This window comes from Mustela lutreola, chromosome 16 (assembly GCF_030435805.1).
Source record: "Mustela lutreola isolate mMusLut2 chromosome 16, mMusLut2.pri, whole genome shotgun sequence".
In the NCBI taxonomy this organism is placed as follows: domain Eukaryota; kingdom Metazoa; phylum Chordata; class Mammalia; order Carnivora; family Mustelidae; genus Mustela; species Mustela lutreola.
The window spans coordinates 3,351,788-3,364,125 of NC_081305.1; the positions used below are offsets into that span (position 1 = coordinate 3,351,788).

At 61.2% G+C, this 12,338-nt stretch overlaps 1 protein-coding gene and 1 long non-coding RNA gene across 6 annotated transcripts in view; one reads left to right on the forward strand and one right to left on the reverse strand.

The window, feature by feature from the left end:
* The window catches only part of GSE1 (Gse1 coiled-coil protein), a 387,275-nt gene that overhangs the window by 164,400 nt on the left and 210,537 nt on the right, over nt 1–12,338 (reverse strand). The gene's annotated exons all lie outside the window — the stretch shown is intronic.
* LOC131817448 (uncharacterized) lies at nt 6,666–10,837 on the forward strand. The gene is made up of 3 exons (XR_009348515.1): nt 6,666–6,769; nt 9,729–9,833; nt 10,657–10,837. It is a non-coding gene; the product is annotated as an uncharacterized LOC131817448 (long non-coding RNA).

Here is a 12,338-nt window from a genome sequence, read left to right on the forward strand (position 1 = left end):
CGGGTAACGTCTAGAAACATATCTGGAAGTCACAACGGCGGGCTGAGACAGGTGTACAGTGGGTCGAGGCCAAAGAAGCTGCCGATGTCCTGGGACTCACAGAAAGCCGGTAACAAGAAAGCACCCAGCCCAAAACACCAGCAGAGCCCAGCTGCTTTAACAGGTAACCAGCCCCAGGCGCTGGGTGGCTCAGTGCGTTCGGCGTCCGACCCTGGACCTCAGCTCAGGTCTCCATCTCCGGCTCCTGAGTTCAAGCCCCACACTGGGCTCCACGTTGAGCGTGGAGCCTAGGTTAAAAAAAAAAAAAAAAAAGTAACCACTCCTTTCAACGTTAAGTGATGGAAGGAACAAACTTTCCATCCTGGAGCTGCATATCCAAGACCTCTCTGGGGAATGCCCGAGGGACTGGCACGCGGTATGGGCCAGGAATGCCGCCTCCACTGGGCAGACCCGTGCCCCCAGCAGGCTCTGATGGGGGCCTTGCTCCTGGCCAGAAACATCGGGAACCCACCCTCTCTGTTCAGATCAGCTGGTGAGGGGGGGTGTCCCTGCAAGAGGGTCTATGAAGTGAGGGGGCCCGGGCGAAGAAAGCCCAGGAGGGCGGGTGAGGACCAGCCGGCGTGGCCCAGGGAGGGAGGGGGCCCCCCCCGGCTGCAGGCCACCAGCAGGAGCCCCGTGCAGCTCCCTCCCTCCCGCTGCCCCTGCTCCCCCCAGCATCAAGCTTCACTGGGCTTGTGTGTCTGCCAGATGGCCACGCGCTGTGTGTCAGGAGATAATCGCTATTAAAAATTCACTGGGTTTTATTTTATCTTTTTTTTTTTTTTTTTTTTTTTAAGGTTCCGTTTGGGCTCTCTGCTCCCTCCTGCAGAAGCTTCCACACCGCTACCCATTACACCACTTTAATTGTCTCTAATTAAAAGAAACATTGACTGGGTCACTGGGGTTTTCTCCACTTGGGTGGCTGGAGGGGGCAGGGCTGCTCCCCCCAGGACAGCTCCACGGCTGGGGCCCCCTGGCAGCTTAGCCACCACCAGGAGCAGAGTGAGGCCCCGCAGCACCTCCCCAGGGCAGTACCTGGTCCTCCCCGACCCCGTTCCCCCACCCTGTCCCCCCACCGCTCCCCTCCCGACAGACCCGGCATAATTGCTTTTCTGCCCCAAGGGGCTTCAGCGACACAGGCTGTGCGTCACCGCACGAGTGCTGAGTTTCCCATCCCAACTAGAGGCACCAAGGAAAAATCCAGAGACAAAGAGGTCAAACGCAGTGTCTGGAAGATCCCAGGACACAGTGGCCAGGTTTGGTCCCATCCCACATGGCCACGTCACCTGGCAAAGACTCGGATTCCAGCCCTGCCCCTGCTCGCCCGGGGCCTCAGACAGGCCCTGACCTGCTCTGGGCCTCAGCTGGGCCTCAGTTTCCCTGTCTGCCCAGTGGCGGATGAGGTTCGTCGGATGGCCGCCGAGCAGCCCAGCCTGCGGGGCTGAAGATGCAGGGCTGTCAGGAAAGGCAGGGGAGGCAGCTGCCCCGCTGGCCTCACAGGCCCCTGCAAGCCCGCTGGACTCGTTCCAGCACGTTCTGGGAGCTGGGAACACAGCGGCGAGCAGACCAGCTGGCTCAGGTTGCCGGCCTCCCAGGAGGGGGGAAACAGATAAATAACCACACAATATGGACGGGGCTCCTGCTGGGTGGACCTCGGCTCCCAAAAGCCACGTGCCTCACCCGAGAGGGAGGCCAACACGGGGGGCGGCAGGGCAGGGACGGGGGACGATGACCCGGGGACAGAGGGAGCGGCAGCGTCTCAGGCCGGGGATGACGGAGAGACACAATCCTCTGCACCGTGCCCCCCATCAGAGACGACGGTGAGGACAGGGTCCCAGGGCACCCCACGACCTGGCCAGAGTCTCCGACAGGAAAGGCCCAGGTGCCCGTCTCCACCGCGTCTCCAGCCTCTGGGGTCCCTCACCTCCCACAGTGACAAGTGACGGCGAAGGGGTCTAGTGGGGCCAGGGCTGGCCTTGGAGCACTCGAGTCAGACTGGGGAGGCCTTCCTGTCACAGCAGCTTGTGTCTCCCGCCTGAGATGGGGACCCGAGACAGGGACGTCGCAGCCTCCTGGGTCCCTGAAGCCAGGGCCGTCTGTACACTCAGCCACCCCACAATCCTGGGGGGCTCAGTCTGTGACGAGTACTGGAAGGTATTCCCAACCATTTCGTATTTTTAAAATATAGAAAAGGAAGGGAATGAGAATATATGTGTGTCCTGGGGCTGCAGTAAAAATCACCACAAACTTGGCGGCTTAAAACAACAGAATTTACTCTCCCACTTCTGGAGGCCAGAAGTCTGAGATCCAGGTGTGGGCAGGACGGAGCTCCCGCCAGAGGCTCTGGGGAGGGGAGATCCTTCCCACCCCTGGTAGCCCCTGGGGCTCCAGGCCCTTGTCCGGAGCCCCGGCCCCACCTGGCCTCCTCCCTGTCCGCTCTCTTATAAGGACACCGGTCACGGGACTTCAGGCCACCCTGACCCAGAATGATCCCATCTTGATCTTCACTGCGTATTTCCAAATAAGGTGCCATCCTGGGGTTCTGGGTAGACGTGACTTTCGGGGGACACGATTCCCCCAGTAATGATCACCAACAAGGTCACCGCCCCCCCGGTGCTGGCATTACTGCATTTCCTTCCAGAGCTCAGACTCTCAGACATCAAGAGAAAAGACGGCCAGCCTTGCCAACTTCTGTTGCCAGTGACCCCTGGCGGGGGGACACACAGCAGCCCTCCCTGTCCCAGGGCTCTCCGAGGTGAGAGGACCCCTGAGGCCGGGGTCCTCACCTGCCCTCCCAATCGGAGTCAGTCACTGAGCCCCAGGAAGCAAGGACCCAAGAGGCAGGGCCTGCCCTTCCTTGCCCACAGTCAGTGAGACAGATGCCCAAGAAGCCAAGTGCTTGCCCGAGGGCACACATTCGCTTCCAGATTCTTCCCTGCTGCACCAGGTCCATCTCCCCATGCTTGTGGCACAAGGATCCCTTGTGCATACACATCAGAGACCCCCCAGGTGAGAGACAGCCCACGAGGAGAGCCTGTCACTGGTTTCCGGGCGGGGGTGGAGCGGTGGCACCCAGAAGGCCGGGGACTTGGGCAAAAATGGCGAGAGTGCATTTGAAAGGCTCAGAATCACTACAAACAAGGGGATGGGCCAAGAGAGAATCCCAACACGGAGCCGGTGGGCATCCAACCCCAGCCCCTTCCACGCCCATCTCCCAGGCCCCCGTGTCCCTTAAGGTGCTAAGAATTTCTCTGGGATCCACGTTCGAGGAGCACTAACATTTACCAGGTTCTCTCCAAGTCCCGAGTACCGTTTCCACCCGTCAACCGCGTAGCCCAACAGCCCTAGGAGCTATGAGGGGGTTCTGAGACATGTCTGCAAATTCTGTGACCCTCTTTCCATCTGGAGCTGGAATCTGTCCCCTCCCCTTGACCCTGGGTGGACTCTGGTGGCGGCCCCCAGAAGAGAAGGTAGCAGAAGCTACCATGTAGCTCTGAGGCTGCGTGAGCAAAGGCGGGGAATACCAGCAGCTTCCCCGCGTCTGCAACCGCACGCCGCGCCCAGGTTCACAGGCGAACTCCGTGCTGGTTGTCGCTTCAAGCAAGGGGTTGGGATAGTCTCTGGCTTACCCACGGCTACCGGTGACATGATGCTGCTTTACGATCTCCTGTCGTTGATGGAAGAATCAGATACAGAGTCTGAGTCTTACTCAAAGGCACACAGCCAATAAGGCAGATCCAGGAACCCAATCTTAGTCGTTGGGCTCCAGACTGGCCCTCCTGCCCGGTAGGCCAGGTGAGGCAGAGCCTCAGGGGCCACAGGCTAATGACCAAGGGTCTGGCCTTCCCAGGTGGTGGCTGCAACCTCAGCTGAGCCCTGGACCGACGGGAGAAGCACGGGGTTCAGACAGCCCCGGCCAGCCCCACGGGGGTGCCCCAGGACTCTGCTTTAGGAACAACCCCAAAACCAAGGCCACATCCTGGCTTCCCCAGCTCTCACTCCAACACGCAAGGACAGAGCCCCCAAGGGCCCAGCCCCTTGCAGACTGGCAGGGAGCTGGGGGACCCCAAGCTGGCTTTGGGGGCGATCCACCCCACACTCTCTCAACAATCGACCACGGGACCTACATGGCATTCCCCAGAGCTGTCCGGATGCGAGCCTTCCCTCCGGGCTCTGAGGAGGTGTCCCCAGAGAACCCGCATGGACGTCGGACATCACTCCAGCATTTGTCAAGGCCAAGCACATGGCATGAACACAGAGGGAGTGACAGGCCTGCTACAAAAGGGTCGCCCTCTGTTCACTCAATAAGCCTTTATGGGACAACCATGCACACTCCACACCTTGGGGGGGGGCGGGGCTCTGAGGACAGAACGGAAAGGATCTTTCCTTGGGAAACCACTGTCTGAGAGAAGAAAGAAAACTGGGCACAAAGCTCTGCAGTCCCCAGAGGGAAAAGTACGGGGCCGTGAGCACAGAAGGCAGCAGGAGGGATGGCTTAAGGCGAGGCGGACACCGGAAGGCTTCTCAGAGGAGGTGGCATTCAAGGTGGCCTTAAGGTACAGGAGACTATGGGAGGAGGGGAGAAGGGCGTTCCAGGCAGAAGACAAAGGAATACCAGCTGACCTTTATTAACCGGACAGCCCGCAGCTGCTGTTATTAACTGGCTTGGCAGGTTTGGTTCTGGGAGGGCAAACCACGCCCCTCTATAGGGGAGATTACAACACAGAGAGGTTAGGTCACCTGCCCGAAGTCATACAGCAAGGCCCTCCAGGGTCTGGCATGCAGCCCTTCTGCTATGTGCCTCCGCGGTGGCCAAGCCGCAGCAAGGACAGACACAGAGCTCAGCTGGCTGGGGACAGACTCTGAAGGCAGGCAGGGGGCAGGCCACAGAGCCGCCCTCACTTGGCCCCCAACAGAGGCTGCCCACTTGCTACAGACCAGGAGACTGACCTGTCCGGCCAGGGGCGTGGTCCTGCGGTGGGACGGCCTGGCCTCCATCCTCTCTCCCCTTACCACCTCACAAGCTGTGTGACCCTGAGTAGTGAGTTGAACCTCTCTGAGCCTCCTTTCCCTCAGCTGCAAAAGCAAGAAGACACAAAGGCAGTGCATGTTTCCTGAAGCTACCGTGTGGCCAGGCGCCAGGAAAGGGTGGTTTCTGCGCATGCCCAGTCTGAGGTCCGTGAGGGGCTGTTCTGAGATCCCGGGGGGCTGACCCAGCCCTTCCCCACACAGGCTCCTTCCGCCAGCCCTGTCCTCGCTGCTCCATAGCTGGGGTTCTCGAGAACAGGGCGGGGGTGGGGCAAGGGGGCCGTTGCAACTCCCAAGAGGCTGGCTTGACACTGGCGTGTGGGGAAGCCTGGGATCTGCCCACTGCCCCCTGGAGGCCAACGCGCCAGGCAGCTGGCCCTAGGGACACTGGGCGCCTTTGACCTGGCCAAGGGCACAGAGCTGGTCAGGGGCCTGCCGGGTCTCCTGAGGTCCCACGGCCCCGGGAGGAAGGGCCAGCAGAGTGGAGAGCTGTTCAGACACTAAGAGGGAGTCTGGTAGCCTCATTTCGCAGAGAGGAAAAGGGGCCTTGTCCACCTTGGTGGGAGCTGCTGCCCCGCCCCGCCTCCCCCCCAGGGGAGCACTGGAAACCACCTAAGCCGACATCTGATGGACGGGGATTTGTTTTAAGCTCTTTCTACCCACTGGACTATAATCACCAACTGTTCACGACCTCTCCACAAGCGATTCCTGCCCCCCTCCGAGTTTTCAAAAGGCAAAAAAGCTTTAAAAGCTGCAGTTCAAACAGGCGAAGAGGCCCACTGGAGGAGATGCAGGGCTGGAAGGAGGAGGGGCGGGGAGACCCCCACCCCCGCTGTGTGGCCAGGGGCTGGGGTGAGAGGAGGGGCACCCTGGGGCCAGGTAGTTTCCACTGGCCACCGCCCTCCCCTCCCACTGGCCCATCAGGGGAGGCACCTGGAGGTCGAGATGCCCCACCTGTCACAGGCGCGGAGAGCTGAGCGATGCCATCATCCCACCCGCTGTCACCGTACCCGAAGCAACCTCAGTAACTCGAGTTCCTGTCCACAGCCACATCACCCTGCTCCACCTGCCTCTCCAGCCACCAAACTGGGGGCTGGGGCTGCCTGCCCAATGCCACCTTCCCACCGTGGGCCTGTAGGGGTGCCCCCTGGGCCTCCGAGTCGTGCTTGGAGGACTCCCCGACATCTGTGACCCTCCTGCGGCCTCACTAGCACACCAGCCATCAGGGGTCACAGCCCTACCCACTGGGATGGGCCGAGAGGGCACAGGGTGACCCTACTGCAGCTTGGGAAGGGGGCAAGTTGTGCCAAAACAGAACTGAAGCCACACAGCCCTCTCTTGGTCCCCACCTGTGTGCAAGTAAAGAGGGGGAGACCCCCCCACATTGTGCTTCTGGATCTGGATTCCCCTAGGCACAAAGGGGCCCAGCCAGGGCTGACAGGGCGGCAGCCCAGCTTGCTAACTAGCGTGATAAGGCAGGCCCTTGGACAGCCCTAAGGCTGGTGCAGGCCTGCGGATCTCGCCTGGACAAAATCTGGGGATTCTCCACGCTTCTCATGCCCCAGACCCCGGACCCGCCAGATCGGCAGGCAGATGGGGCTTTTCTACTTTAAAAAAATAAATCGATTGGCTTCTTTTCCGAGTTGACAGGATGAGGAGGCGGCGGGAGGCATCCCTGGGGAGCACGTGCATGAACCTGGAGGTAATCCGGGGTCGCAGGGCCAGGCGGGGTGGGCGGTGCGCCCCAGAAAGTTCCACCCCGGACCCTCCCCCTGTCCCTCCCCGCGGGCGGCAAGCCCAGCACTTACTGAGGTTCTGAAGCAGGTTCGACCAGGTCTTCATGCCGAGCATGGTGTCGGGGGACTCTAGGAGGGGCTTCCCGGCATAGCGGCCGGCGTGGGCGCGGGGGTGGGGGTGTCACCGAGCTGCGGGGGGAGCCCGAGCGCGCCGTGCGCTCCTCCTGCCCGCTGCGCGCCGGGGGCTCCAAACCCGGGAGGTGCCAAGGAGATCAGCGGGTCACAGGACAGCCCGGGATGTCCCCAGAAGGGAGCAGGGAACTGGAGGGGGGGGGGCGGGTGGAGCCCCGGGACTCCTGGGGGGGGGTCAGAAGCAGCGGGGGGCGTCCGTCAGCCTCGCGCGCCCCGTGCGCCCTCGTCTGCCTGCTGCAGGGACCCGGGGGAGGTGCCGTGGCGCCCGGGGGGCCAGAACAGCTGGTCACGCGGCCCCCGGGAGCGCCCCGCGCCCTCTCGCCCGCGCCCCCGCCGGAGGCTTCACGCACCACCAGCCGTGGCTGCGCGGCCGCCTCGCAGCCACCATTTTATTCCCTTCCCGCTCGGCCGGGGCCGCGCGCCTCCTCCCCGCCACCTCCCGCGCGCCGCGGCGCCCCCGTCGTCCTCCCCCTCCCGGCGGCCCCGCCCGCTCCCCGGGCAGCCCCCGCTCCCCTGCACTTGATAACGCGCTTGTCAAGACTGCTGAGTTGTTCCTGACCTCTCCCCCGCCGCTGCTAATTAAGGCTCCGCCGTGACAGTTCAAGTGCCGAGCATCAAGTTTGCAGAACCAAAGCCTCTAATTGGGGCCGCTTTTCATTTCTCCATCCCGCGGGCTGGGGCTCCCCAGACCTGGGCACTGGCGCATTTTCCTTTTGTATTTTTCATCAGTGAGGAGGAGCGGGTGGGGGGGCGGGCACCGGGGAGGAAGGCAGGCAAACAACCACAAGGCTAGGGCTGGGGGGGCCCTCCTCCGCCCTCCACTCGTCAGCCGGCCGCCGCAGGACACCCCCCTCTGGACCCGCGCGACACCTCTCCTGACCCAGGGTCTCTGGGCTCCCCGACTTAGGGCTGCGAGGAGTCCCAGATCTACCCGCAGGAGGCGACTGCAGGGGCAGCCCCTGCCCCCCTCTCCCCGCTCCAACGCGGGGTGTGGCCGGGAGAGGCGGCCCCTGCGCGCTGGGGTGGGGGTGCCAGGAGCCCTAGGTGCCCGCGACCCGGCGGAGCGCTGGGCGGAAGGCGGCCTTGCCACGCCCCCTCCCCGACGGAGAGGTGTGTTCCTTCGCGCCCAGCTCCCTCCCGGGGGCTGCCGGCCTTTCCTTTCCAGATAAGTGCTGGCGAGCCTCGGAGCTCTTAGTGACTCTTCAAGCTGCCTTTCTCCTCCAACGCCTACTAAATCAAGCCGGCGCTGAGAGCCACCGGCTGGGAGGAGGGAGGAGGAGCGCGCGGCCGGCAGGCTCTCCGGGGCTGGCAGCGGGGTGGGGGTGGGGGGCTGGGATAAAGTCACCGGGGAGAAGGTGGGGGAGGCCGGCAGCAGGCCCAGACCCCAGGATCGGAGAAGAGAGAGGGGAGGACAGCGGGGAGGGAACCCCGCGGGAGGCACTGGAGGTCCTGGCGAGGCTGGCTAGCGGGGGCCTTTCTGCTCAGAATCCTGGAGCCTCCCGCCCCAAGGGGCTCCCGGAAACGCGCTCGGCGGTTCCCACACTTGCCTGAGCCTCACCATTCCAGGTGATTCTAATTAAACTGGGAGGCATTACTTGGAGCCGGCACCCAGGTGATTCTTACCATGACTCAAGTTTGAGAAACAGTCTACCCCAGGGGGTCTCAAACGCTGCTGCATATTAGAACCACCTGGGGCAATTTTACCCCCCCCAAACCCCCCTTTTGTCTGGGCCTCACCCAGACCAATGACATCAACCTCTGGGCGCGGACCCAGGCATCATTAAAGTGCCCAGGGGATCCCGAATGCAGCCGGGGTAAAGAGCCATTGTTCTAGTGAGCGGTTCTCAGTTGGGGGCGCGGGGTGGGGGTGGGGGTCCCTGCCAGGGTACATTTGGCAAGGTCTACTGACTTCAGTGGTTGTCACAACTGGGGGGGCAGCCCACGGAAGGAATCGTCAGCCCCCAAAATCTGCGGGGCCCAGATGTAGGAACCTGGGCCACGCCAGTCCCAAGAGCAGGAAAAAGGCCCTTGGAAGCGCTCGCCCAAGAAAGCCCCGCGCAGCACGGCCCTCAAGCAGGCTCCCAGTGGGTCCCTGGCTCTCCCTCCCACCCTGGAGCCCCTCCTCCCCAGGAGGCTGGCATCAAGCTGGGCTGGAAATCTCCTAAGGGCCGGCCCTGGGCAAGCCCCGTCCATCTGCCAGCAGACCCGACCCCTTACCTGCTTGCTGCCCACTCGAACCCACCCTCCAGCGGACTCTCCCCACCACCGCTATTTCCTCAGCTCATTTCCCATCACAGTCCCAGGTTCTGGAATGTTCCTTGGCTTGTGGCCATCTTCTGAAAGTTCAGGGCTGCAGGACCACGACTGTGCATGGGTCCCACCTCTCAGGGCTCCACAGGGGACATCCCTGACTCTTCACAAGTCAGGTTACCCATCCTCTGCTTGCTTGCTTTTTGCAACTAAACGCTGGCCTTTAGCTACCTGCACTGCTTTTGATCAAACAACAGTTGTTCAGCAAATTAGCCAACAACTCGCTTTCCGGTGTAGTCTGGTGTCCCTCCCTTGTGTGTGGGTGTCTGTGGGATGGTGGTTCCCCTCTCTGCCAGACATGCCAATCAGCTGGAGAGTTTGAGAAGTACCGGGCGGGGCCCCACTGCCAACAGAGACATCGGAGTCTCTGGGGACGGGGCCCAACCGTCAGTGTTTCTACCACGCTGTGTTTCTGGATTTCAGGTGGTTCTAATGTGCAGCCAAGCCTGAGAGGAGCTGCTGTAAACATTAGGGACACACATTGTCCCCCACCAGCCCGGCTGACCTTGAACACACTTGGGTTTTCAGGTGACACTGGCTGTAGGGAAGTATCTTTCTTATCTGGTGCTGGGACATGGGCTGGGTGCAGCCTGTGTCTCCCTAAAGGTCAGGCAGAACTCCTGGCAGCCAGGACAGCACCCACCACCACCAAGGCCACCCTCGCCTTGTTGCTGGCAAGAGAGGCGCCCTGGCTTATCCCCAGAGCATCCATGGGGAAAGCTGGCCAGGAACTGGGAGAAGGTACATCCTGTGGGAGGTCCTGGAAGCCCCTTTCCTTCATCCCACTGGGAAGAGATCATGGGAACTGTGGGGGCTGGTGCCTGGTGGGAACTCTTCAAGAAGCTCCTGGGAGGAGACAGGAGTGTAGGCTCCAACTGCACCATTAGCTCACTGTGTGAGCTTGGGCAAAGTGCCCTCCTCTGTAGAGGACGGTAAACATTTCCTCAGCTGTGCATATGGCCAAGTATATAACACATGGGCAAAGGGACCAACCCAGGCAGTGGAAATGAGTATGCTGCTCTCCCTGGGGGAAAGGACTCCTGCGTGGTACTAGATTTGTGCTCTGAGCCCCTAGCAGCCAAATGGGGGTGGTGATGATGGAACTCAGTGGGAGCCCAGGGAGTAGTGTGGCCAAGCACAGTTGTCCATGTTGTTCACTGCATAAGAGCCCTTAGATGAAACGGCACATGGGAGCTGAAACTCAGCCCTTACCCTGCTCATCAACATTCACCTTAGTGCGTGTTATGTCTGCTTAGAGGAGACATGTACCTGTATGGGCTGGTCACGGTGCTGCTGGAAAGGCCTGCTGCTTCCCAAATCCTGACCGCCTTTTTCCAAATCCCTTTCCTAGGAACAGTCTTCCCTCCCTCTCTGAGAGCACAGACTGGAAAGACGGCCACCCAGGAAGGACACAGGCTCTGAAAACCATGTGAAGAGGTAAATGATGGGACATCCACCTGTTCTGGGTACAGGTAGAATCAGAACAAGAGAGGGCACAAGGCAGTGTTCAGGGTGGGCATGGCTAACACCCTGCATACACTCTGCCTGCCTCCTGCCTTGGCCCCCATGCCATGTTCAGGGTGAACGAGTGCAGGCCTCACCAGAAACCACCAACCGGAGGCGCCTCGATGGCTCAGTCATTAAGCGTCTGCCTTGGGTTCAGGTTCTGATCCCAGGATTCTGGGATCAGGCCCCGCATCGGGCTCCCTGCTCAGCTGTAAGCCTGTTTCTCCTTCTCCGCCTCCCTCTCCCTCACTGTCTCTCTCTCTGTCAAATAAATAAAATCTTTTTAAAAAAAGAAAGAAAGAAAGCACCAATCGAGGAGACGGGGTGAGGTCACTCACAGCAGAACCCCGGAAGCCTCTGGAACCCCCCAGGCCTGAGGACTAAAACGACCCAGGCAAACCGGAGCACCGCCCGGCTTGGAGACACAACATGGTGCAGGGATATCCTCTGTCCTGGGAGAGCACGAGGCTGTGTCCACTCGGCCTCCAGAACCGGGCCAGGCACGCAGAAATGTCAGTCGCTCTTCTGTTGTTCTTGGGCGGTCTGAGGTCATAGTCTCTGCGCTCACGTCAGTTCCCTCTGCCCTGTCTGTCTCTCTGCCAGGCCTTGCTGAAGCCAGACACCTGGGGCTGAGGTGGACTCACCCTCAGTCTCATTCCTGGGGCGTGTGGCCCCCGCTGCTCCGCTGGCGGGGAGCTCCTAGTACAGCGCCTGCCCGTGCCTTGATCCTGCTGCCACATGCCAAGCGCTTAGGACTCCGAGGTCCTGGCTGTTGACACATTTCATAGGCGTCAGAGACAGATCAGACAGAGGAGAAGCCATGATGACCTGTTTCTTCTTCCCAAGTCAGAGCTGGCCTCCCCCTGGGGCTGTCAGATTCCTGGGATGGGTGGCCAGGCCCACAGGGGAGGGCCTTGGGCTCAGATCCTTCCCCAGGATTCCATGAGCCCAGAAAGAGGAGGCAGCCACAGGCTTTCACGTGGGAAGAGACCGCTTGGGGCGGGCTGGCCTGGGCCCCTGCTTCTGGGTTCAGGATGGAGATTCACACTCTCCTCCTCCTGTGCCCTTGTCAGGCCCACTCTGGGGGCCTGACCTTTTCCAGATAAGCCCCACAGGGCCTCTCACCGCTTTCTCCTCTCCCCACCCTATCTGCCTGCTGGCCCTCGGATCCCAGCAGCCCTGGGGCCGACCAGCGGCGCTTTCTGAGGGACGGCAGAGTAGGGGACGTAGGCGCCTGCTGGCTCATCTCCTCAGCCATCCCGGGCTGGCAGCAAGCCTAGGACACCAACTTCTGAGGCTCGTTTACCGGAAGATGTCTTAGGGCCCAACCGGCAGTTGCTCCAACTGCAGAAGCCCCGGTCAGCTTTTCTGGGTGCCACGTCACCTCTGGGAGGGGCTCCTTGTGATTCAGCAGGAACAGGCCTGTTTCTGTCCTCATGTGGTATATGGTGGAGTGGCAGTCTCCCTTTTTCTTTTTTTTTTTAATTTATTTATTTGTCAGACAGAGATCACAAGTAGGCAGAGAGG